Genomic DNA, 26,421 nt, shown 5'->3' with positions numbered 1-26,421 from the left:
GACATGATGATAGCTGACATTCTTACATATTCCTAAAAGATCCTTAACATTATAAAACAGCAATATGTACAAAAATATATATGATTCATACACCCTGTGCAGTATCTAAGTCTTATGTACGTGATTTGAGTTGCTATGGTGAGAATTAATCCATCAGCAATGTTTATTTTAAAACATCCAATATACATCACACACTAACACATTACAAATGTATCTGCTATATAAGTCAGAATGTTATGGACAGCATTGGAATCAACATCAAACCATATCATCATGTCATTATGAGCAAACACACATCATGTATATCATGTGACAGTAGATTGTCTACACTATCAAAGTAGTATAAGAGTGGCTACTAGTAATATTGGAAATGAACAGAACAGAGCTATGAGATGGAATATATATCAAAGAATCATATAAAATAACCTGCAAAGGACACACACACACACACACACACACACACACACACACACACACACACACACACACACACACACACACACACGCACATGCGCACACACACACAAACACATACACACAAACACACACACACACACGCATCACACATGGCAAAGATTATTATAGTCAAAAATATAACTACTGCATTATAATATCTAGTTACAAGTAAGAAGGTATGCAAACATCAATAAACAATGTGAGTCAGACCTTATAATAAGTATAGTTGACATCTGAACATGATTAAAGAAAAAACAATATATATGTGCAATATATATTGACAACATGAATATTTCTGACACGTGATGTGTGCAATGATTATCTACCAAATATTACTGTCCTATAATGATATACTGCAAGTGTAAAAATCACATTATTGGCCCATAAGAATGATTTAAAAATTCAGAAGAAAATTGCAAAAGTTTTACTCACTGCATGCTGGCAAGAGGACATATGAAGTAATGATAACAACACAAATATGTATATATATATATATATATATATATATATATATATATATATATATAGCCTATTGAAATGTTAAACAACATTACACAGTTACATCAATTGTGATAAAGCTCAGAATGATATTGATGTGCATGTTTGGTAGAATTGACATAGATTATGCCTGCAACCACACACACACACACACACACACACACACACACACACACACACACACACACACACACACACACACACACACACACACACACACACACACACACACACACACACACACACACACACACACACACACACACACATATGAGTCTTGTGCATCTACAGCAGAAAAATTGTATTACAAATATAGCATATCACTGTGCAGGTTGAGAATAGCATTACAGGTAATCACTGTCAGTTTTTTTTATAGTTTAACATATTTACAGTACATACAAAACACCGAAAGGAATACATTTAACATCATATATTATTATATAATGAGAGGGATGCATTGAATCATCAAGGTAATCTTACACAATTATCATATTGAGTCTTGGTATTTCAATCACAACATTTCAAGGTTATCCCAACTTCTAAAAGTCTTAGTATGATTTATAAATCTCATTTCAATCACTTATTTTTTAGTTTTACATAATATTGCTATGAAATATATAAATTCTTTGAAAGTAGGAACTGAGACTGATTTCCAATTTTTGTAAAAACTTTTCCAGCAACTGCCAAAACAGCCCAAAACATTTTTTGCTCTTTGGCTTTTACAGATACAGGAAGTGGAATATTCATTATTATGCAATGACCCTCCCATTAATATTCGGAAATGTGCACGCTGATTGGCCAGCATGCCTGTTGTAAATCCCACAATATACCAACAGTAAAAGGTCCGGTCGCCCAAACTTTTTTCCGTTGGTATAAAGTGTCCAAAACGTTTTAATAAAAAAAATAAATAAATAAATAAAAAAAACGGAGCAACGGAGACTTTCTTTTCGCTGTTACTTCTGTTTCAAAGCATTGATGTAGTGGGTATGAGTGGGAATGCAAGTCCCATATGCATGCGCCATACATCAACACAAGGAAGCAGTATACCACCACCGGTGGAAGAACAGTAACGCGCCGTTATACAAAGACATTATTTAAGAAAAGTAAGTATTTTTTTTCTTAAATAATGTCTTTGTAGAATAGCAATAACCGACTCCGTGGTTGTGGTATATTGAAGATTTACCCACGGTTGACTTTATTTAATCAGTTGGACTTCGCACTCATGATTAAACCATGCCAATCATGGGTAAATCTTCAATATACCACACCACATTGTCGGTTATTGCTTAAGTATTACCAGTCTAATTAAAGAACAATTATCAGACCATAACCCCTTAAAAACATACTTATATCCTCCCAATATACATTTAATTTTTCACAGTCCATAAACACGTGTATCCAATCAACTATTACATCTGATTTTATATGGAGTAACAAACATTCTATTTATATATTTCCATATAAAACCTCTCCAGGATAAACTTGAAGAAGTTTGACTAAGTGATTTAAGTAACAAAATTTTATTCTTACCATTATCCTTATTATTATTATTATTATTATTATTTATAATTATTATTTATAATTATAGGAAAACCAAAAAGCCATCTATACAATAAATGGTATGCCACTAAAAATTAAGAGAAACACAAACAAAAGCAAATTAGCAACCAACCAACACACGGCTAAAATAAAACCGCAGATTTTATTAGAATTAAGTAAGTGCTTTCTTGACCACATGGGTCCCTACATCAGACCATTACAAATGCACAGACAACAGCTCCCTTGTATATATCTATATATATATATATATATATATATATATATATATATATATATATATTCCAAATACAATCTAATAAAATCAGAAAACCTGTAAAAAGATTAAACTCACATGTTTGTAGCCATCCTGTAATACTCCATACAACAGAGGAAGCAAACTCCAACGTTCTTAGTGACCACGTGTTCCAGTTCTTAACTGCTACTCTGGCTGAGGCCTTTTTCCCAATCACTGCCAATGCTGCCATAAAGTCCTGTTAAAAGAATTGCCAGCATCTAAAATGTGCTTAATTCCCTAAATGTCCACTAAGTCAAATATCTTTACAAGTTCTTCTTTCAGGATCTCCTCTTTAACTGGTGGGAACATATGCTGTAATGTGAAATCCCATGGAGTGGGAAACTAAAACGTTCAATGTAGCTATGGGGGATAAAAACTGGGGAACACAACCATCCAGATGAGGTAGGGCATCACTCCTCAAAGCACTGAGCTCTGCAGACCCCCTCTGCAAGTTGAGTAAGGATGGGGGTGAAACCTGCCCAGAATCTGTCCTTCTTTATTAACTGGGAACAATAGCTGTTGAAGCACCAAAATTCCTCTTCAAGTCTAAGTCAAACAGTCTAACTCTTCCCTCTTCAAGCAATGCATTTATGAACTCATCTGATGGTGCTTCAGGTGGGAGTGGAGGGGTGAACCGTGGACCTGAGGTATCTCTTTTGGTTTTCCTTCTAGCCTTCTTGCTCAGAGCAGGACCATCTGCTGACTCCTCCTTAGAATTCGTCACTACACCTTGCTCTACTGACTGTGCAGCTTCTAAGTCAGAAAACAAACCATGCACCCCTTAAGATAGACAAAGCCTCTTATCCTTAAAAATCTGGACCAGGGTGGAACCTGAAAAAAACAGAGAGAGTTAGTAAAAAAAATGTGACAGCTGTAGAAAATGAAGACTCTGAAAAGTGCCAACATCCTGTATCCTGAATGCATTGCCACAGTGAAATTCTAGTATATAAACCCTTTACATGCTTAAAACCTTAAGTAGTTCATTCCTGACCTGACCTGACTAAAATGCTCCACTGAACAGGAGAATGAAATATTGCTGCAGTGGTTCTGGAATGCCTGCACCTTTCTCACACCACACCTCCTCACAGCCACAAGCTCCATCAGACTGCAGCCTTATATACTCCAGCTAACAGGGGCGATCACATCCTGCAAAAGCACCTACCCAGCAGACAGGTAACAAATGAAAAGCATACTAAGGAAATAACTACCCACAGATGCAATGACTGAAATAAACTGACTTGTTCCCATTCCAAAAGCAATGACAACTATAAAAGAAGGTTAATCTGAAAATACAAAACATAACAAATCTGCCCTCAGAAGCACATCCTGCCAGCCAGCCATCCCAGCAAAAGCAGGCCTGCCACCCATATGTTAGCTAAAAGAGTCACTTAGCCTCCACAAATCTTCTGCAATAACAAAATACAGTAAATAATTCAAATAGTACCTGCTTATCCTGTAATGTTGCATCACTGATATCTGTAAAAAAACTGTGCTGAGTGCCATTGTTGCCAAATCACAGTAATACAAAACTGTAACAAATAGAACCCTACCTTTTTTGCAAACATTTTACACATAACTTCCAGTAATGCTGTGATTTACACCAACCACAAAACCAGTACTAGAAAAAAATATATACAAAACTCCAATGAGGGGACTACACCCCAAGCCAGGGACATTTGCAGCATTGCTCAAAAGCTTCAAATAACAGGCTTGCTATGGCATACTTGTATTGTAAACAGAATGATAAAAATTCCTTATATATCCCTACCCAGAGCTTCAAGCCAGCCAATTACCAGGGAACCAAAACCTCAAATGGACAGCCCAGAGATACCGGGTAAAACCCAATGGTCAAAAATCAAGACACATTTTAAACATTGATCTTAAAATCGGACAGTTGCTAGAATAACAGCCTTGTGTTTGGACACAATGTTAACCATAAAAAAACTGAAACTCAAATATATATCATTATTTAGTAACATCAAGCTGCAGTGATATGCCAGAAAACCACAAATGTATGTAGAGCATAACAAAATATGCGGCAGCAGTCTGGATGACAGATTTAAATATTGCTTCAATAAATGTAGATAGTTGCTAGAATATTTCCTGAAGGATACGCAGTCTGAAACTCAAACGGTTGCTTATTATTTGTTATTATTTAGTAATGTGAATCTTCAGTGATTCACCAGGAAAACACAACTTTTTTTGAGGAACAGACCAAAAATATGAGACACAAATGTGGACATTCTGTGAAGATCTGGACAGTTGAGAGGTATTCTAGCAACATATTCTTGCTGTTATAACTATACCCATCCTCTTTTTTTATTCAGAGTGCCCCAGCACATCTAAGGCAACTACTAGGTTACCAAAACAAAGGAAAGTCCAGTGCGGTGATACAATACATACCTAAATGATCACTGCCACTTGAAACCATCTCAGTTGTCTTCACCACTGAGCCAATGATAAGCGTATATAAACTTTTTATATCCACTATATATATATATATATATATATATATATATATATATATATATATATATATATATATTTATATATATATATATATATATATACTCCACAAACACTACAATCACCCCAAACCAGTATTCTACAAACTCGTACGAGATTCCCATAACCTTACCCCGCAATACCTAAATACTGTCCTAAGCCCCTGCAACTGGGAACCACTATGGGCACTTGGGTTAGACCAGGCAGTAGACTACTTCAATACTACCTTCTCTAACATCCTTAACAGTCTAGCTCCCAGCAGAAAGATAAGAGTTAAAGCCAGCTACGCACTCTGGCTAAGTAGGGACACTAGATCCTTACTAAATGCCAGAGATAAAGCCTGGAAAATCTGAAAAACTGACAAAACCCCTAGCTCCAGGCAATACTATCAACAGTTTAACAAGGCCAAAGCTGAATCCAAAATAAACAAACAAAACTATTGTCTTAGCACCCAAAGCAAATATTCAAATAATCCACAAAAATTCTTGCAAGCCATTAACTCCCTACTAAAGCCAGGCAAAACCACTACTCCAGCACCCAGCTCTACTAACAATACCCTAGATATAGCTTCTCAATTTAATAACCATTTTACTAAGTCCATTTTAGCCATGTCCAGTCAAATAACCTAAAACAGTCGACCTCAATCAAAACCCAACCTATCCCATATCACCTCCCTCTTTCAGCCTATCACCAGAGCCCACCTCAACTATCAAAGAACTCCTCCTAAAACTAAAGCCAACCACATTGGCAGCTGATAACATACCTGCTGCGTAACTAAAAATAGCTAGTGACTCCCTATCATATCCTGTCTCCATCCTAATCAACTGCTCCATACTAGAATCCTACATACCCAAACTCTGGAAAGTATCTTATATCATTCCTCTCCATAAAGGAGGTAACTCCTATGAATTGTCCAACTACTGACCTATTGCCATCCAATCCTTTGCCCCCTATCCAAAATTCTTGAGAAATGCATCCACTTGCAGGTGATGACATTTCTTAAAACACACATTCTACTATCTACCACATAACATGGTTTCTGTCCACATCACAGCATTAGCACAGCCCTTCTATTCTTATAGATTCATAGGTTCATAGATTAGTACTAAGCTAGCTGCCCTTGCGAGCCATTTTAAGCTTAGCCAATTATCCCTTGGGAGACTCAAACCCTGCACCTTGTGTTTGTAAGGCAAACACCTTAACCATTAGGCCACCCTCCTAACCCATAGATAAAAACCTTCACAGGAATGATACCAGATATGTATCAGCCATTTTCCTGGACCTCTCAAAAGCATTTGATATGGTCTCCCACTCCATTCTACTAGACTCACTAACATCATTATCCTTCACCTCCTCTACTATAGCCTGGTTCAGAAGCTACCTATCTAACAGGCAACAATCAGTCCAGTGGAAAGAAACTCTGTCTACACAACTTCCAATCACCATAGGAGTCCCACAGGGCTCTATACGGGACCCACTATTGATCTCTATGTTCACAAATAACCTCAACAGCTCTACACATGTCACACTCGTACAATATGCGGATGATTCAACCCTGATCTGATACGCCTCATCTCCCACCACCCTACATATACTCACTCAAGATACCTTTAACTCAGTAGAAAAATGGATATCATGTATCCAACTAATTCTAAATCCCAAAAAGCCAAAACTGCTACTATTTGCCCCTAATAGATCAACCTCCCCTCTCCTTTACCATAACATCTAAGGACGGCACCACCATCTCCCCTTCTAACCACAACAAACTTTTTGGCATTGAAATAGACAATAATCTCCACTTTGATGTTCACATTTCACATACCATAAAACTAGTACACAAAAAGCTAGGCTCCCTATGCAGGCATAAGTCCTTTCTCTCACAAAAAGCAAGAGTCACTCTTGCACAAAGCCACCTTCTCTCAACTCTATTATACGCAGCACCAATCTTTACCCAAATCAGACAATGTGACCTAGACAAACTAGAATCATGCTACGATAAAATAGCCAAGTTTGCTACTAACTCAACCTATAGAACCCATCACTGTACTGCACTAAAAGAACTAAAATGGCTTGAGCTGCCACTGCTACTTAACTATCAACAGCTGGGCACAGCCTACAATATTCCTAAATATCCTGAAAAAAAAAAACATTATCCACCCTACTTACTGTCTACACTGCAAACCGGTACCTAAGATCTAGTGAAAAATCTATCCTCTCCATCACTAAGGCTAACATTAATGCAGGGGAAGTGATCTACTCCCACACCGCTGCCAGAAATTGGAACTCTCTTCCCCTATCCATGTCCACTACCCCCTACACATCCATGTTCAAAAACTCCCTCAAATCACATCTTCTTAGTACCTGGTTATGCCCTTGTATCACATAACCCTACCCACACTGCTATTAACTCCCCAAACTCCTCTCTGATCACATGCTGGATCTCTGATCTCCTGTAGGCTTGGTCATCTGAAAGGGTACTTTTAACTGTGGAATCTTACTTGATATATTTTCTTCTCTTACCAATATATAACTAACATTGTCTTTTTACCTATGTTCTCTATCTTCTTTAACCTGGAGTGTTTTATTAATTTCTTGTTATATTACTATGGTCAGGATACATGATGTAACCGGTTTTGTGTATTATGCTCCATGTACTGTATTTGTATAACTTGATGCGGAGCTTTTCTCCCCAGGCCTTCGCTGAAAATGGGCATGGTCCAGTTGGAATTTCCCAGTTAACAAATGTAAAATAAAATAAAATAAATATGGACCCTACTTCATCTCACCATAGATGTCCAGCCAATGATGAGAGTGATTACTGTAACATGTGAATTATGACACTTACTGTATGCATCTGGGGGCTACTATTGAACCTCTGCAATCCTGTTTTGAAGGTCATCGCAGTCCCTATAGTTAAGATTGCTGTACTGATGCCAGACCAGGCACACATGACCTGTCGATCCCAGTACCTCTTCAGAGCTCCTTCGCACTTTGGTTCTACACATTGATCTGGGCAAAGTTCTTCTGGCTTGCCTGCATCCTCTGTTCATGTTCTGTGTAGATTGTCAGTGTCTAGAGGGTCCACACTTCAGTCCAGTTATATTTTTGGATATGCCGCAGCATCCTCTTTGTCAAAATTTACTTGAACCTCTGTGAAAATTTGCAGAAAATGCCTTCAGGAAATTGTTGACTGAGGTACTACTCATTTCATATCTAGCAATGGTATGATAGGAAAATGTATCACTATCTCATTTTAAAAGTGGTACATATAAGGTGGTAGCAGTATATTTGGTGGCTATTAGGCATGTGTTCAACATATCCACATACAATGATAACTATTGCGCATTTGTGCAGAAAACTGTACACTCACATTGAACTATTGGTTAATTTGCCGAGATTGAAGAACTTGCATAAATGATTGCTGTTGTGATTTGAAAACATTGTATGTTAATGAACTGCATTAATTACATATGGTACAATGGTACTTAATGACTGTTTATGCTGAGCTAGCCATACTGTTAGAATTAACTGTCTGACTACATTTATCAGTAAGGTAAGCTATCATGAGGTCAGTTGTTTGTATTGCTCTTTTAAACATCATTACTCATTATCATTTTCCTACATTCACAGTGTCCAGTGTAAAACTTCTAACACATACTTCATGCTTTTTATTGGGAAAGGCCCTGCACATTAATATGTCAGCTGCATAAAGGATGAGGCTAGCCTTTCTCAATATGCATGCATATAGACATATGTCCATCATTACGAGGGAGGTTTTCTACATATGGAGGTGTATGTTTACAAGCAATCTAGCCCCAGTGATCTACAGATATTGATGATATCCACCTTATAAACATTGGCAATGAAGTTTCACCTGTTGTACATTCAAAGTATGATATTCATATATTCACTGATGCTTATTCCTAGAGTGGAAGCTGTTATATATTCAATGGGATGAAGGAATTTCAGGATGGCTCAACATGTAACTTCATTTTTGTTTTCACATCTAGCCATCGCCACATCCATTCATAAGCCAATCTTTGTTTTGCCTTACTTTTTTAACATATATATATATATATATATATATATATATATATATATATATATATATATATCTATGTTATCTAACATATCGTAAATGACACATTTTCCCTGATCTTTGTCAATGACTACACTGACATCTGTGACATATCTCGTATGGCTAGTGGCTGTGTATTTAACTGTGATAACACCATTTTTTGCAGTACTGAAGACAAGATTTAATGGTTATGTATTTTGCTTTTACTTCTCAAAATAGCCACTGACCTAGGTTCTAAACCCAACTCTGCATGTATAACATACCTTAAGACGTGGAATGGATTAATAGCAATATACACATATGCTGATGAGGTGAAGATATATGATCAGTAATTGATGCATGTCTTATATGGTCCTTATGCTTATATATATTTGGGTGTAATAAAAATAACATTGTTTTCTATAGACTTGCACCATATATGAGGGGCATTACACAGACATATGCCTTAAAGATTGATCTGTCAATAAGTGCACATCCTGTATAATACCTGCTATGTAAAAATCACCTTGTTTTAGATGTAAAGTTATAACTTATAACTGGCATGATCATTTTTCCACAAGGGAAATGAGATAATTATTGAGACTCTGCAGCAACATTGCTGAAATTTGCTCAAATGGATGAGTGATACTCTCTAGAAACAACTGAGGAGTGATGTAACATACATGGTTAATGCTGTGGGTGGACACAAACACTTAAGGGAGACCTGCAGTTGCAGTTGTTTTAACATGATTCTCTATGCAGTCAACAGACTGCACTGCTAGGGCAGGGAGAGAAATACCACTGGAGGTGGGCCACTATTGACTACCCAAGATGAGACAATGATATTCTTGGCCACCCACCATACCACCTGTCAGGGTCACAATACACCTGATGGAGGTATTGATGCATGTGTTCCAGGATGTACCAGTATGTTCAGTATTCACAAGGACAGCAGAATAATCCATTTGTCATTCAAAGACATTCATTTACATATCTTACTTTTTTTTAAAGAATGTTACAGTTGCAAAGCTATGTATTGTACAGAAGAGCATTCAAGATGCAGACAAACACTGTACATCTTATAGTATGTAATAATATCTATACAATGTGTAGCTGATGTCATCACCATGTGTACTGTTGTGTTTTTTTACTTGCATAGGCCCATCAACATCAGGCCACCTAAGACACACATCAGGTACGTGCCTCTGTAGTCTGTTATTGTGATCACTAGCCTTTGCCTGCCTCTGCATGCAGTTATAACTGAGGTGTATACTAAAATGTTGTTTGTGTGCAATTTTAACCTACAGGTTCTGCTTTATGTTGGATGCTACATTCCCCAAGCAGGGAGGACAGACCTGGTAAGGCAATTTGTATAGCTGCTATAATAAAATACTCTTAACCTTTATAATTATTTATTTATTTATTCATTGCATTTGTTAACCGGGAAAGTCCACTGGGCCCGAAAAGACCCCAATTTCAGTGGAGGTCCGGGGATAAAAGCTCCACAAAGTTACATACAAATAAAATATAATCACATAAACAGAAAAGACAATTATACAGTACAATTACAATGCATACAACTGGAAATTGAAGCAACAGTGAATAAGCTAGTGAATGATATTTACAAAGGAGCATACAGTGTATTCCAGTATACATGAAAGTAATATAACATCTGCAGGAGCATAGCTGTGAGGAGAATGAATACAGAGTAATTATAGTAGGAGAATAGAAGTGCAGAGGGTCTAAAGGACAGTTGAAAAGCAGGAAAATGTTAAGTAGGCAGACTGAAGGGAATGATGTGAATAGTTAGAAGGATAGGACTGGGAGGAGAAATCAGGAGTTGGTGTTGTGTGTTTGGAACAGCAGCATAACAGGAGCATAACTAATAATTAATAATTAATAATTAATAATTAATAATTAATGTTGACTTCTTCCCTTGAACAGACACATCATCAGGCCAACAAAGACACATCATGTACATAACTCCTGTTATTGTGATAATTATCCTTTGCCTGCTTCTGCCTGCTGTTATGACTAAGGAGGTTTCTCACGTGTTGTTCATGTTCCATTTTAACCTGCAGGTTTCACCTCATATCAGATGCTACATTCCCCAACCAGGGAGGACAGACCTGTCAAGGCAGTTCATATGGTTGCTGTATTGCAATACTGTTAAGTTAAACCGTGTCCTTTTTAATTGATGTCAGCTTGTTCCTTTGCACAGGCATGTCATCATCCTGAGGGAAAAAAGACACACATCACATACGTATCTCCTCAGCCTGTTAATGTGATCACTAGTGTTTGCTTGTCTCTGCCTGCTGCTGTCACTGAAGTGTATACTCACATGTGTTTTGAATTGCCCTTTAACTGTCAGGTTCTGCTTTACATTGGATGCTATGCTCACCAACTGGGGAGGACAGATCTGGTAGAGCAGTTCACACCATTGTTATAATGCAATATTGATAAGTAAATCTCTGACCTTCATGGCTAATGTGGTTTTGCTCACCTGCCTAGGTCAATTTCTGTTTGCAGAACATTGTTGCTTAGTCTGTTTGTCTATACCCTATATGATGTGTGTTATAAATCATTGCTAATGATACATGAAGCTGTGTATGTGCTTGTACTTGTCTTGTTCCGTATCTGTCTCTTTTTACATAACAGTGGTTTTCAACCCTCAACACCAACAGTGGAGTCAGAGGAGGACAAGTCAGGTATGTCATCATATTTGTTTTCACATTGTCCTTCACATTTATTTGATATTTGACTGACATGATGTTTCTCTGCCTTATACAACCCCTACACTCCCCACAACCATGCCGACCAGGTAAGTTTACATCACCATAATTATTTATTATATTTAGATAAATGTGCAATAGTAGCAGACATATCCTTCTTCACTTGACTTTGGTAAATGTATACAAAATGTCTCATCTGTTTTTGTTTTCAGTATGTCCACTTCATGCCTCCTCCAGTAGTCCATCCACCGATCCTGAGGTGGGATGGGATGTGAATCATTCTGACAGTACAGAGATTGGCATACAGGGCACTGCACTGAGTTCATTGTCTGGCCTTGAAGGAGACAGTCAGGTTTGTTATGATTTAGCTTCCAATATGGGGATGGGCAGTGTGGCCAGCTATACTGATGATGTAGGGGCATCATATATTGGAAATGACGACTGTGACCTGCTGTCCCATGTTGAGTTTGGTAGTGATGGTGACTCTTTCCCACAACAGACTGGTATTTGCCATCAGACTACATGTAGGAGTGTAGCATATGTGCATGGAGCATGTGTCATAGGGTGTATGCTTACTGTTACAGATGCATGAATGCTCACAGCAGTGTCATGGCACTGACCTCTGTACACTTAGCCATGCTATTGATCATGTTCCAGACCAGCTGTGTGCTTCACATAAAGATTAGGAAAACAGACAAGGGGAAGTTGTGGCAGCACTGTTTGCACAGCATGAGAGCATTGTATCTGTTGCACACTCCACTGAAAGCCTTGTTACCGTGTCGCTAGAGCAGTGGCATAATACAAACCTACTGTTACGTGCCCTTACCCTAATGAGCAGATTACCTGCAGTGAGGAGAGGCAGAGTCCCTCTCAGTTGACCCAGCACTGTCTGTGTCACAGTGCACACACACATCTGCTATTGCTCAACCTAGCTAGAAACCAGTGGTCATTTCCAGACAGATATCTTGTAGTACAGCCCCTATTCACTTCATGTCCCAAACTGTTAGTGTCAACAAAAGCAGCTATTTGATATAACACCATGGGCTTATTCTAGATGTGATAAGGGCTACCCAGACTATGGTGTAAGTAGTTAGTGTGGGCACCCTAGACTGCATCAGAGTAACACTGAGACTTGATCTTATATATGTCCTGTTATGTTATACTCTCCATGCGGCAATGATAATTGGTATTCTGATGACTGCCCACTGCATCTTTAAGTAGTTTCTCAAATTACTGATGCCACAGGCTTTTTCTGCTCATTTATATGACTTACATTACTGCTCTAATGGTGTGTTGTGTTGTATGTATTTGCCATTGTTATATGTTAGTTCAAATACTGATAACTGCACTGCTCTCTGTTACAATCAGCTACCTTCCATGTTTGCATCTTTTGATATTTGACATATAGCAAGCATTTTTCAAGATCAACAGCATATTAACTTATTATTCCAGCACTGACTGATACATTACACATTTCATTGTTGTCTGCAATACCTGCATGCACAGGTATTCCTGATTATGCATATCATTGTTATATGTGGCATTTTATTATGGGATGCACATGCCTCATGTTCTGCAAAACATGCACTTATGTTTATATGTTTCCCTTTGTTATTCTCCTCCTGACATGCACTTCCCATGTATGCCTTCCCATATCTATCTGTTTATATATACACATATAAACCTATATTGTTATATAACATAGAATGAAGCATGTTCCATGGCTGCTGTGTACTGCCTGTCATTGATGCTCTGCAGAACTGAGTATATGTTATCATCTGAATGACTTATGTTGCAGCAATTACCTGTGCATTGTTATGTTGCCTTATGTGAGATATTCAATGTCAAGCATGTCACATAAAAATTGTTTGTAACATGTCAGGTATGTTGCATTTTGGCTGGTCCTTGACCTGTTATCAGTAGTCATGCTGTTGTATGCTGTAATGTGTGGTGTAACTGTTACACAACAAATTTGTATGTGTGATGCACCCGTGTTATTGTACCACCTTGTAATAAGGTTGTGTTGATTATGATACATTCCCATACAATAAATGAACTTAGACTTATTGTTGGAATAACAGTTGTATCGCTAACTTCACATATTCATTTTATTTACGATGATGATATTCTACCTTGACAGCAGCATCTTCTATTGTGTGCACATCATTTGTGTCACACATATGCCATTGTGGTCCTATTTGGTGCTGTACCTTGCATAAAGTGGTCCTGTGGTAATTTGCCCTATATATACACCAGATTTGTTCCTTGCCATGTCCTGTGTATGTTTTAAGGCATTCCAGGTGAATAACATGCCTATGGTATGCATGATGTTCAACCTAGACAACTAATGAGTTGTTTCCATTAGTTGTGCTCTTTTCTGCTGTTTTGGGGCAATACTGTGTTAACATTACTGTTTTGTCTGTATAATTCTGTACATATAGCTTTTCATAACTCAGAGGTGTGAGTCAGATGCTGCATTGTTATCTGAGGTACAACATCTGGCACCAGCCTCCATGGCCCATGCTTATTTCTTCTCATTCTTGTGTCATCCCTATCAGCATGTGACAGCTCTGATAGCTCCTCATCAGACATCTAAAATTCTTGAAGTAGGTCACCAACACTTGTGGCTGGCAGGCCACAATATTTTAATGGTGGCATGTCATGAAATATGGTACACTTGGCAACCATCTCTTAAGGATTTTCTGTTGTGTATTGCAGTGCATCTCTAGATGTGTCCAGTAATCTGAAACTTCAATTCAGCATGTCAAACACATGCTCAATAGTGTTCCACATCATAATGCGTTTTCTGTTGTTTACATCCTTTGCAGGCATTAATGGGACTCTGTATGGCATCATAAGCCAAGGATCCAGTGGATAACTACAGTTACCTCTTAGCAGGATAAAAACAAATATTTATTTCTCATGCTTACTGTTGACAAGTCTAATGAATGTTTACAGTATAATAGTTGCCCTGCAGTTACCTAGATTGAACCTCACCAGTATTTCACCATGTTGCACAGTGGCTCTAAGACTACTTTCCCACCAAATTGCTGTATCATGCACACTATCAAGGTGTCTTGCCATGTTATTGGTAATGTGGCCATCAATAGAGCACATGTCCTTACAACTGAGTGACAGCTCCTGCTTTCTGTTGATGCACCATTTAGCACTGAGTAGAAGTGGAATTTTGTTTGAGACATGGGGCACTCAGTTGCACTGAGGAAATGAGAGAAATTGGCTATAACAGAGAACTGGTGCAGGGCAGTTCTGCTCTTCATGGCTGTTGTTGGGAAGTGGATATATTCATTAATTTCTGTGTAATTACTATCAGGCACCTTTTATTCATCAACTGTTGTGTACATTACTGCCAGGCACTGTCCTAGAATGTGCCTAACAGCTGTCTAGGACCCTCCTACATCATCAGGCATACACCACTAAAATGTCCCAGAGGTCAGTAACCCCCAACTCAGACACATTATTTTTTTCTACTGGTACTGGGTTGACCCCCAGACTGTGAACATACATGTGTGGTGCACACACATTTTGTACACAGCCTGCACCAGCTCTCCATCTATCCTGTATCTTTCAATGATTTCCTGGTCAGAGAGCTGTCTAAAATGTAGCCTGGTATAGTGCCTTGCTGGCTGACTTTTGGGAGGGATACAATTGCAGATCATCCTCTATTATGGCTTGGTTTTCCACTGACAAATGTAGGTTGAGTCTATCCAGAGTATAGTAAAGTTAAAACGTGCAGCAATAAAATAAGATTCTACATCTGAGAAGCTAATACCACCATACACCCATAATCTTATATGACTTCTATAAGCAATTCTCTGCTTTTTAGGATACCATAAGAATTAAGTTAATGTTTTTTCCCTTTTCTTTAAATGTTTTTGTCAGGTATTAAATCTATTGCATGCAATATATATATATATATATATATATATATATATATATATATATGGGTCTACTTTGTAATTTTGAATTGCCATATTATCGAATTGCACATGTTCGAGACCAGCAACTCGAAATTACAAAACACTGCAAGTGTATGTGATCAAAGTTCAAATATTTTGTCAAATTCCATGATAGTAGTAATGCGTAAGTCTGTTAACTGTGTACTAGCCCTTTAAATCCTTGTAGTTTGGGTGTAAGGAAAATGGCATCAGTTAAGTTTAATTATGCTGGAAATAACTAAATGTTAAAAAAAACAGTGGAATGGAAACAAGTGAGAAAGGGGTTGTTTAGAAGGTTATGTTATTACTGTTGTTTGTTGAGTTAATATTTTTTAAAAGAGTTGAAGTTAAAAGTTAAAAGAGTTTTCTGAAGAAGTTCACATAAAATAAAAGGTGGATGAAAGCGCTAAAAAACTATTTGAAGTTTGGTTTCGTTTTGTGGTCATTCGAGTTATCATCTTGGTTTTGTTTGTTGTGGTTTAAGTTTCAACGTTTCTGTGAATTTTTTTGTCATAATATTATTGGTACTTATTGAAGGATTGCTTCATTATTTGTGATTTTACAAAGCGTTGTACAGTATGTTTAGTTATGCTGGAGTTGAGTTACTTAAAGCAATCCTTAGAGTTTTTAAGAATGTAAAATTGTGGAAGTAGTGTATTATAGTTTAGAAAGTTAATACTGCATATTATAAGCTAGTAATGTGCACTAATATGAAGATGAAATTGTTGATTTTGGAACAATTACATCTGCAAATCAGTGGGTATGGTTTGCTGGGTACTGTGGGTATAACTTTCATTTTCTTCAAAGAAGTGTGATCTCGGAGTTGGTATATTTAAGTTGCAGGGGTTGAGGGGGGGTGCAGTCCCCTGCAAGTATGTAGAAAAATAAGAAAAATAAGTGATGTTGGGTCGATATATATATATATATATATATATATATATATATATATATACACACATATATACATACATACATATTAAGCACTATTCTATCCACAAATGTAAAAAAAAAATCATTTTTTCAATAACAAGTAACACAACTTCAATTACTTTTTCAGAATTATTATTAATAATCATACTCACATCTGGATAGATTTTTATTCCCAAATATTTTAATTTGTTTCCTTCCTGATTATATTTATATTTATCCTTAAAGTTACTATCTAGTAATTGATTTAACACTACAGTTTCAGTTTTATTGTTAAATTTCAGCAGTGATACTTCTTGAAGCTTTTCAATTTCTTCATTTATTTCTTCGATCAAATAATTTAAATCTTCTACAGTTAGTAAAATATCATCTGCAAAAGCTGTATTTTCAACTGAAAAGCTCTTTTTAATTGAGAATCCATCAGTTTTTCCATTGTTTCTTATAAAATTATTTAAGCGTTTGATAACTAATGCAAATAATAAAGGGGACAAGGGGCATCCTTGTTTTATGCCTTTGTTTAAAGTGAATCATTTAGAAATGTAAGATCCAATTTTAATGGGTCTATATTTAAAGCATGAATGTTCAAAACCATGAATACAAGAACATCGACACATAAAAGCCAAAGTACTGCAAGAGAGAAAGACATAAATAGCAAAAATCGGAATGCCGAACATATTTCTGTGGCCAGCATGGTGTTCGTGGGGAAGAGGAAATACATCCTTTTCCCTACTGTAGTGCGATCTCGGAGTTGATATATTCAAATAGGGGGGTGGGGGGCACAGCCCCCCACATGGGGAATGCAGGGGGGCTTGCACCCTGCAAATGTGTGTTTAATAAACTTTAATTACATAGGTTTACCTTACCTGTATGGCGCTGTTGTTCTCCGAAATACGTTTGGCATTTTGATTTTCCCTGTTCATGTCTTTCACTGTTGTAGCACTTTCGGTGTTTATGTGTCTTTGATTTTGTATTCGCAGTTGTGAACATTTGTGGTTTTGATATAGACCCAATTTTAAGATATGCTTTGGAGTCTCTATATTGTTTTTTTTTTAATATTCCAATAAACTGTTCAAGAAATGCAAATGCTTCTAAAGTTTTAAAGAAGTAGTTCCAATCTACGCAATCAAAAGCTCTCTCAATATCAAAGCTAATTTGGGCCAATTTCTTGTTCATTCCATTTGCTTAAGCTAAGATAGTTGCTACCCTTTTTATATTATCTTATGCAAATCTATTGACTATAAATCGTGTTTGATCTTTATTGATTAATCTACTGTGTCTCTTAATCTTGCAGTGAAAATGAAAGTAAATATTTTATAGTCTACATTTAGTAATGAAACAGGTCTATAGGAGGAGACTAACTTATTATTTTTTCCTTGTTTAAGTATAAGTGAGATTACAGAAAATTTTCATAAAGGAGGAATTTTTTGCCACCCTGAATTATCCTGAAAATGGCACTCAGTATTTCTAAAATATTTAATGGAAATGGATTACGTAATTCCATACTTAAGCCATCTAACCCTGGAAATTTACCATTTTTACAATTTTTGTAAAGCTTCTTTAACTTCTATCAGGTTTATAGAAGTATTCGACTGAGATATTTGTTGGTCATTTAGTTTACAGGTAAAATTCTTATTTAAATAATTGTCAATTTTCTAATCATCAGGATTATTATTTTTATCGTTTTTAAGATCCTCATGGATGTTTTAAAATATTAAGCACTTCCTCTATATCCGAAATAAGCTTATTAATGTAAGGGTTTCAGATATTAATGATCTGTGCCTTTTTGCTCAGCATCTTACTTCCATTGGCTAATCTATGTAGATGTCTGAAGTCATTGCATAACTATGCATTTTTTTCTAAAGCTATCTTCACTTTATACATTAAAACTATTTGATATCTTATTAAAATTTAATGATTTTATTATTATCTAATTTCTTTGTTTGTTAGTCAAACCTCGCTTTGTGTATTTCATTCTGCATATATTTCTAACAACTCTTTATCCTATTCTCTTAATTTATTACTAGCCCATCTTCCATTCTATCTTTAATATAAATTTTTAAGGAGTCCCATAGTATGAGTTTACTAACCTTATAATAATCATTCAAAGACAAAAAGTCCTTGATTCATCCCTTAAGGTAAATCATAAACTTTTTAATTTAATCATATATATGGGGATTCTATAAATAATCTGAAATCTCCTTATATCCATTGCTCTATTAATACTTAATTCATTATGGTCAGATAGAAGACAAGGAATATTTTTAAAATAATTCACTTTATTAAGTAAATCTATAGAAGCATACATCCTATCAAATCTAGATTGTATCCCATGTGGGTAGGAATAATGAGTGAAGAACAATGACTTATCTCCTGCTTTGATTAGTAAATCAACCAGATTATTATTACTAATCCATCTATTTAGTGCTTTATTTGAAGCCAGTATTGTATTTTGTTCTATTCACTTGTGCCTTCTATATATGCAGTTAAAATCACCTGCTAAAATTAAACTACCCCTCAAATGGCATTGTGATTAGTTTAAGTGATCTTTAGCCACTCTTGCAACTATTCCAGGGATCCAGTAAAATTAGCTAATGTATGGAATTTGCCATTATATTTAATTATTACAAATGTATACATTCCTTTAAGATCATTAAAGGATTCCACGTCCGTAGGCATTACAGTAGAATTTCTTCACATTACAGCAGTTCCTCTCCTCCTTTTGTTAAAAGAAGCAGATGATAGTATTTCATAACTTATGTTATTTAAACATTGTATATCTTTTTCTATCAAGTGAGTCTTTTGCAAGAGAGTAACATCCCCTCTATTTAATTTTAAATATCTCATTAACAATTTCCTTTTGCCATTTTTACTCCATTTGCATTAACATATAATAGATTAAAACTATCCATATCTGAATCCATATCTGAATTTTAAAAAGATTTATTTTAAAAGATAATAGGACACATTTATCTGCCGTATTACTTTAATTATATATATACTAAAAGTCTATTGTGCTGGCCTAACACTATCTTGACATTCCAGATTTTTTTTAATTCCTCCTTTCTACAAACTAAACTACTAAAATTCAATAATATCAAAAGCAAAGACAAGTCTACAACTACAACTGTATATAATACTGGTAAAACACAACCTGCCATGAATACCAAAGTTCCTAGTCTTCCTATTGAAAAGTCAAACTATTAAACTATTGCTCTATCTAGCAATATCTAAAAATTCATCCAAATAAACTAGCCAAAAGCTACCACGACTTACACACATTTAATAGAATTTTATGTATAGGTCAAAATAATAAGAGACTATTCATTTAGTAATGTATTTTGCCATTTAAAACTATTCCCTCATTATTACATACAAGTTTAATAATCCTCTTCTATTAATCATATACATTAAATAATCTAACAACTATAATATTATATGTCTATTTATATAATAGCAGTATACATTATCCATTTAATATTAGTAAATTATTCACTCATTCAACATTATTATAACAGGATTTCTAAATAAATAAGTATAATAGAGTGGGATCCAAAGAGATAAAGACATCTGTAAGCTTAGAGATTACAGGTAATCTTACCATTCTAAATTATAATATAAAAGAGAGATCAATGTACATAGGATCATAGGATCATATGAGGTTACTAGGCTATTGACCTAGAGGTAATTTCAAGCCTAGCCATTTCATCCCAATGTAATGCCAAAGATACTCTAGTTAATACCCAGGATTGTATTTATTAATGATTGTCCATATCTAGGAAGGTTGTGGGTGCTATCCTCAGTAAAAATGTATGGTGCCCTATCCACACATCCAGGTTTCTTTTCAACAGTGTCATAGAGGTGCTCTGCTTCACATGAATTGGCAGCCTATTTCAAAGATGCGGCAGTCTTTGAGAGACAAATCTATCTCTCCAGCATGCCCAATTCAAGTCACAGGCCATATTTAGGTCCCTAGTATGGGTAGCTCTAGCCTGTTTGATTTATGGATGTGTAGCAAATTCATCAGGTTTGGGTCAGAAACGGATCTGTAAGCCAGGCATAAGTCTCCCCTAAGAAGTCTATACGATACTGATTATAGTGACAGGGACTTCAGTCAGTCTGTGTAAGGCACATGCTGGAGTCCCTTGATCTTCTTGGTTAGAGGCCTCTTAGGTGTCTCCAATTGTTGTAGGTGCTTTGTATGGTACATGCCAAAAGGGGAGTTATACTCAATTATGGGCCTGATTAGTAACAAGTATAGAGGGATAAAACCTCTTTTGCTCTAGAGGTGATGTCTTTGCTAATCAAGTGTGCTACATAAAAAGCCTTCCTTACTAAGGTAGATACATGGTAGTCAAAGTTAAGGTCACAGTCCACTTGTGATCCCAGATCCCTTACCACTTTGTGGGTATATAGGGTATTGCTGTTAATTTGATGGTGTAAAATGACATTGTTTTTAATGAAGGGAATGGTGGTGTATTTATTTTCATTTAGTTTGAGACCATGAGTAAGACACCAGTCATTGGCCTGTATAAGACCCTCCTAAAGTATACTGACATCATCTTGGGGTTCGATAATTGCACCCAGTTTGCAGTCATCTGTAAACTTGGTCAGTCACAGCCCCTCAGTTTTGGCCTGAACTTTTGCAAAGTATATACCAAACAGTAGGGGGCATAGCATTGACCCTTGTGGCATCCCACTGGTGACAGGTATGCTGACTGATGTGTAGTGACCCACTTTGATATTGTGTGACTGATTTCTGAGCCAGCTGGCAACCCATTTTACAACAAAGGTGTTTACAATCAGTTTGCTAAATTTATCGGTAATGCCTGAATGTGGGATTTTGTCGAAGGCCTTGCCCAAGTCAAGGTGTGCTGTGTGCACAGATTTGCCCTTGTCAATGGCCCTGGTCAAATTTTTGAAGAAATCCACCAGGTTGCCCTTGATAAAACCATATTAGGTAGGATCCAGGGTTTGGAGGGCGCCTATGTCTTTATTTATGAGGTCCATATTGATGCATTCCATGGCCTTACAAATGAAGCGTGTCAGATTTATGGGTCTAAAATTCCCTGGGTATGTTGCTAGCCAACTGTGTGGAGGGCAATAACTGTTGCTGTTCTTCATTCCACAGGAACAAAGTCTGTGGTTATGCTGTGATTGAATTGGGTACTTAGTGGTGGTGCTAGTCATGAGAAAAGATGCACACATATTTTATAGCTCTAACAAAAAACTCCAAATCAGTTTTTAAAGAACAAGTGTGCATGTTTCAAATTTCTGTAATATTCTTAACACATCAAATATCAAAATATTTTAAAAAATTAGGTTATTAAAATATGTCATAAAAATATGCACATTACTAAGGTTGAAAAGAATGTCTTACTATTTCTTTGGAGTTAAAAAAAAAAGAAATGCAGTCTGTATTGTATTCAAAAGTTACAAAGTGTCCAATTTAAACCCCATTCTCCTTTCCCATGATTCAAACATATTGAAAAACCTGCTTTAATTTCTATCAAAATAAATGTACTTATTCAGCAATAAAACACTCACATTTCAACTTTGACTTATGAAATGAATTAGTTCAGGTAGTCATAGTTAATCTAATAACGTTCAACATATAAAAAGCTTCAAAATTCATATGATCAACTTTCAATTTTCAGCTTTCATATTATTGTAAAATAGTTTATATGATTTCTGTATAAAGTATATGAGATCTTGTACATTTGCATTACTGTCATATGCAGGTATATACAATAGACATGTTAATTAATAGCAGTTTGTTATTTGAATATATTTTTTCTCTTCTTTACCCACTAACCTACTCTATGTGTCTTGTATCCCTAAAATCTTCCATCAAAGAGCTATTTAATCATCAGCTCTTTATTATAGCAATAACCAATTATGTGGGTGTGGTATATTGAAGATTTACCCATGGTTGGTAAAGTTTATTCAGGAGGGTGAAGCCCAACTGATTAAACAAAGACAACTGTGGGTAAATCTTCAATATACCACACAACAGAGTTGGTTATTGTTAACATACAATGGCATTATTTAAGGAAAAAAAACACTTTTCTTAAACAATGTATTTGTATAATGGTGCCATGGTGTTCTTCCACACTGTTTCCCAATTCTGCTGCTTTGTTGATGTACTGCACATGCATATGAGACTTCTGTTCCCACCTTTATGCAGTATGTCAGTTGTTTAGAAAGCAAGCAACAGAGATAGGACGATCTATGTTGTTTATTTATTTATCTATTTTTGAAAATATTATTCACTTGCAAATTGTGGTATAGAGAACAGGGACCTGGCTTGTGAGACCCAACAAGTGGGCATGAGTGTTATAATTTGTTTTATTTGCTCTTTATTTGGATATGTGGGGAAGGGTGCAGCAGATGTTTTTGTGCAGCCTGTTGCAAACAAGAAATATGTCTTGGATGTATTTTCCAGTTGTACCACTGGGAGAGTTGTTTGTCTTTCATTGCACATTGCTTGTAGGGCATTTTGCATTGAAGATACTGGCTGTGGTTTGAAAGACATGATTGTTATTCATATCAGAAACAGACATGTGCAAACTAATGCTTTATTTAAACATATTGAATCCAAGGGGCAAGAGTAGAATTTTACATTTTTGAAATTGCAAGTAATGCATCCATCAATTTGATGTGAGGATATTGTAAGCAAAATCTTATACATGTCTACCACACAATGATAGAAAAAAAGTCTGGATGTTCAGTGATACTTTAATGGCTGGACTTTTTCCGTTGGTGTATTTCTAATGTAGAATGGGCAGGCTGATTGTGTTGACCAATCAGTGTGCTTGGTTTCAAATGGTAATGGCCAGTCATTGTATAATAAATACTATAGTATGTGTACATATTTCTTAATTTACTGCTATTGCTCTTTTATTAATCTTAAATAGTAGATATTGTATTCCTTGTGTGTATGCATATTCATAAGATGTTTACTCTTATTAATTCTAATATTAAAATCAGTATTGACTATATATAAAATAATTCCTGTTTATTTAATTTGAATATGTTAATAAATATTACCTGTGGCAGGCACCATTTTTAAAACTACAACCACCCTTTGTCACTATCATATGTTCATTTATCAGTTTACTCTGTTACCTGATTGTTTCCAGCCCCCCATAAGAACACCTAACAGGATCTCTACCCGCTTCGCTCCCCACCCTGCCACCTATTCTCTCCCACCCCCAGTGGTCCTACCTTTATTACACTCTCAAACCTCTCCCATCTTTCCAATAGCCAACCACCGCACTAACCCAACACTACATCCTCCATTTTCCCACTGCTATCACACCTCCTCAACTAACATGTACAAGCATACCTTACCTATACTCACTGCATGCACTCTCCTTGCATATCTTACATCCTACCAAAGCTCCATCATTCCCCCACTCAACCACTACCACTGTACTACTACTCACACCACCACTCATGTCTCACCCTCACTCAGCTCCCCTCCCACCAACTCAAGAACCATCCCTATGCAGCCCCCGCATATTCTACCAACTATATTACTCAAACATAAAGCATCCCTACTACATAACATAGTAACCCTCCCACCATACCTATTACCCACAGAGCACAATCATAAAATTTCCCTAATAAACAAACACATTCAAAAACTAATAAAACTAATAACCTCATGCATATCAAAACTAGCCTTAAGTGGAAACATCCACCCCAACCCTGGCCCTACCTTCTTCCAATCCCAATCCTCATAATCAGACTAGAAACCGCAACTTCTCCCATATCACAGCCAATAGAAAGCCAAGTGACTTCCTTCTACTAAGCCTAAATATTAGAAGTATATCCAACAAAGTCTATGAACTCCATGCCACCATAGACTTGTACTCCCCAGATATAGTCATCCTGACAGAAACCTGGCTAAAACCTCACATTACCAGTGAGCAAATACTCCCTACCGGTTACGGCATACTAAGAGTAGACCGGCTAAACAAGAAAGGAGGCGGTGTAGCTGTAATATTTAAACAGCATCTAAACATCCAGCTCTTAAACTCATTAGCTCCACAAATAGGCAATGAAGAAATAATATAAACCAACCTCAAAATGAACCAAAACAAAACATCAACATAATTGGATGCTACTTCCCACAGGGCCAAAACATCCTCCACTAGAAAACCTCCTCAGCTGGTCTACCCACCATCTCCCCCAAGAAACTATAATTTTAGGTGATTTCAATATTGACTGGCAATCCTGTTCTGGCAACAATCCAACCCATCATATAAACCTTCATGGCTTCACCCAACTAGTCCAGTCGCCATCCAGGATAAATAAAAACTCCAGCAAGCACACTACCCTGGATTGGATACTAGTCAGTAAACCCCCCAGTCATATATAACAGGCTGCTTATCAGATAGCCTCAGTGATCACTCCCCAACATTCCTACTCAAAAAAATACCTATACCAAGCTAAACCTGTGATCTACCATCAAATATGCAAAAAAACTAAACTTTAACCCACTCACATTCATCTCATCTCTCAAAGAATGTAACTGGCATCCCCTAAAGTACCTCAGTCTTGATGATGCAGTTGAATTTTTTTAATACTACCTTCCTGAGCATCCTTAATTACCATGCCCCTTAAGACTTTCCAGAACGAAAGCACAACCCTCCCCATGGCTACAGAAAACCACTAAGTCAGAAATAAAAAACAGGGATAAAGCCTGGGAGCACTGGCGCAAAACCAAAACCCCCTCAACTAGACAGAAATTCCTAGAACTATGCAATAGCGTTAAAAAGCTAATAAAACAGGACAAATTCCAATACTGCCAGTCTGCCCTGGACTCCTCCCAACACAGCCCCAAACAATTCTGGTGCTCCATAAACTCCATCCTCCACCCAGGTAAGGTCAGTACCCCTCCTCCTAACATCCCTCACTCCTCCAAAAATATTGCTACCTCATTCAACACACACTTCATACAAACCATGCTATCACTAGCTAAACAACACAACCCCCCTCCCCTCAAATCCACACCCTCAACTAGTAATCTCCCCACTGCCTTTTTTTTTTCTCCTGTACCTACCTACAAAATAAACAAAGCTCTTAACTAAACTTAAGCCAGCCAAATTAGCAGCAGACAACCTCCCAAGTGAATACCTACAAATCGCAGCTGACCTACCCAGTATCCATCTTGATTAACCGATCTCTGTAATAATGTCACATTCCCACACTGTGGAAAGTATCACATATAATTCCCCTCCACAAAAGCAGCCCCTCTACAGAACTAACCAGTTACCATCCCATAGCTATTCTCTCCCCACTGTCCAAAATACTAGAGAGATGCATACATTCTCAGGTCTCAGACTACCTCCTTACTAACAACCTCCTTTCCAATAAGCATGGTTTCCGACCAAACCACCACTGCCTTACTCTCCTTTACTAACACTGTACTTCAGCATAAAAACAATGGCT

At 36.6% G+C, this 26,421-nt stretch overlaps 1 long non-coding RNA gene across 2 annotated transcripts in view; it reads left to right on the top strand.

Moving 5' to 3' along the window:
- Positions 1 to 26,421, top strand: part of LOC122797292 — a 166,164-nt gene that overhangs the window by 39,134 nt on the left and 100,609 nt on the right. For both annotated transcript variants that reach the window (XR_006364052.1, XR_006364051.1), the window contains exons 2-3: positions 10,510 to 10,545; positions 10,658 to 10,708. This is a non-coding gene — a long non-coding RNA (uncharacterized LOC122797292). The remainder of the gene's footprint in view (positions 1 to 10,509; positions 10,546 to 10,657; positions 10,709 to 26,421) is intronic.

The sequence above is a fragment of the Protopterus annectens genome, chromosome 3.part0 (genome assembly GCF_019279795.1).
Source record: "Protopterus annectens isolate FY-2018-M chromosome 3.part0, PAN1.0, whole genome shotgun sequence".
In the NCBI taxonomy this organism is placed as follows: Eukaryota; Metazoa; Chordata; order Ceratodontiformes; family Protopteridae; genus Protopterus; species Protopterus annectens.
This window is presented reverse-complemented; position numbering and strand designations above follow the sequence as displayed.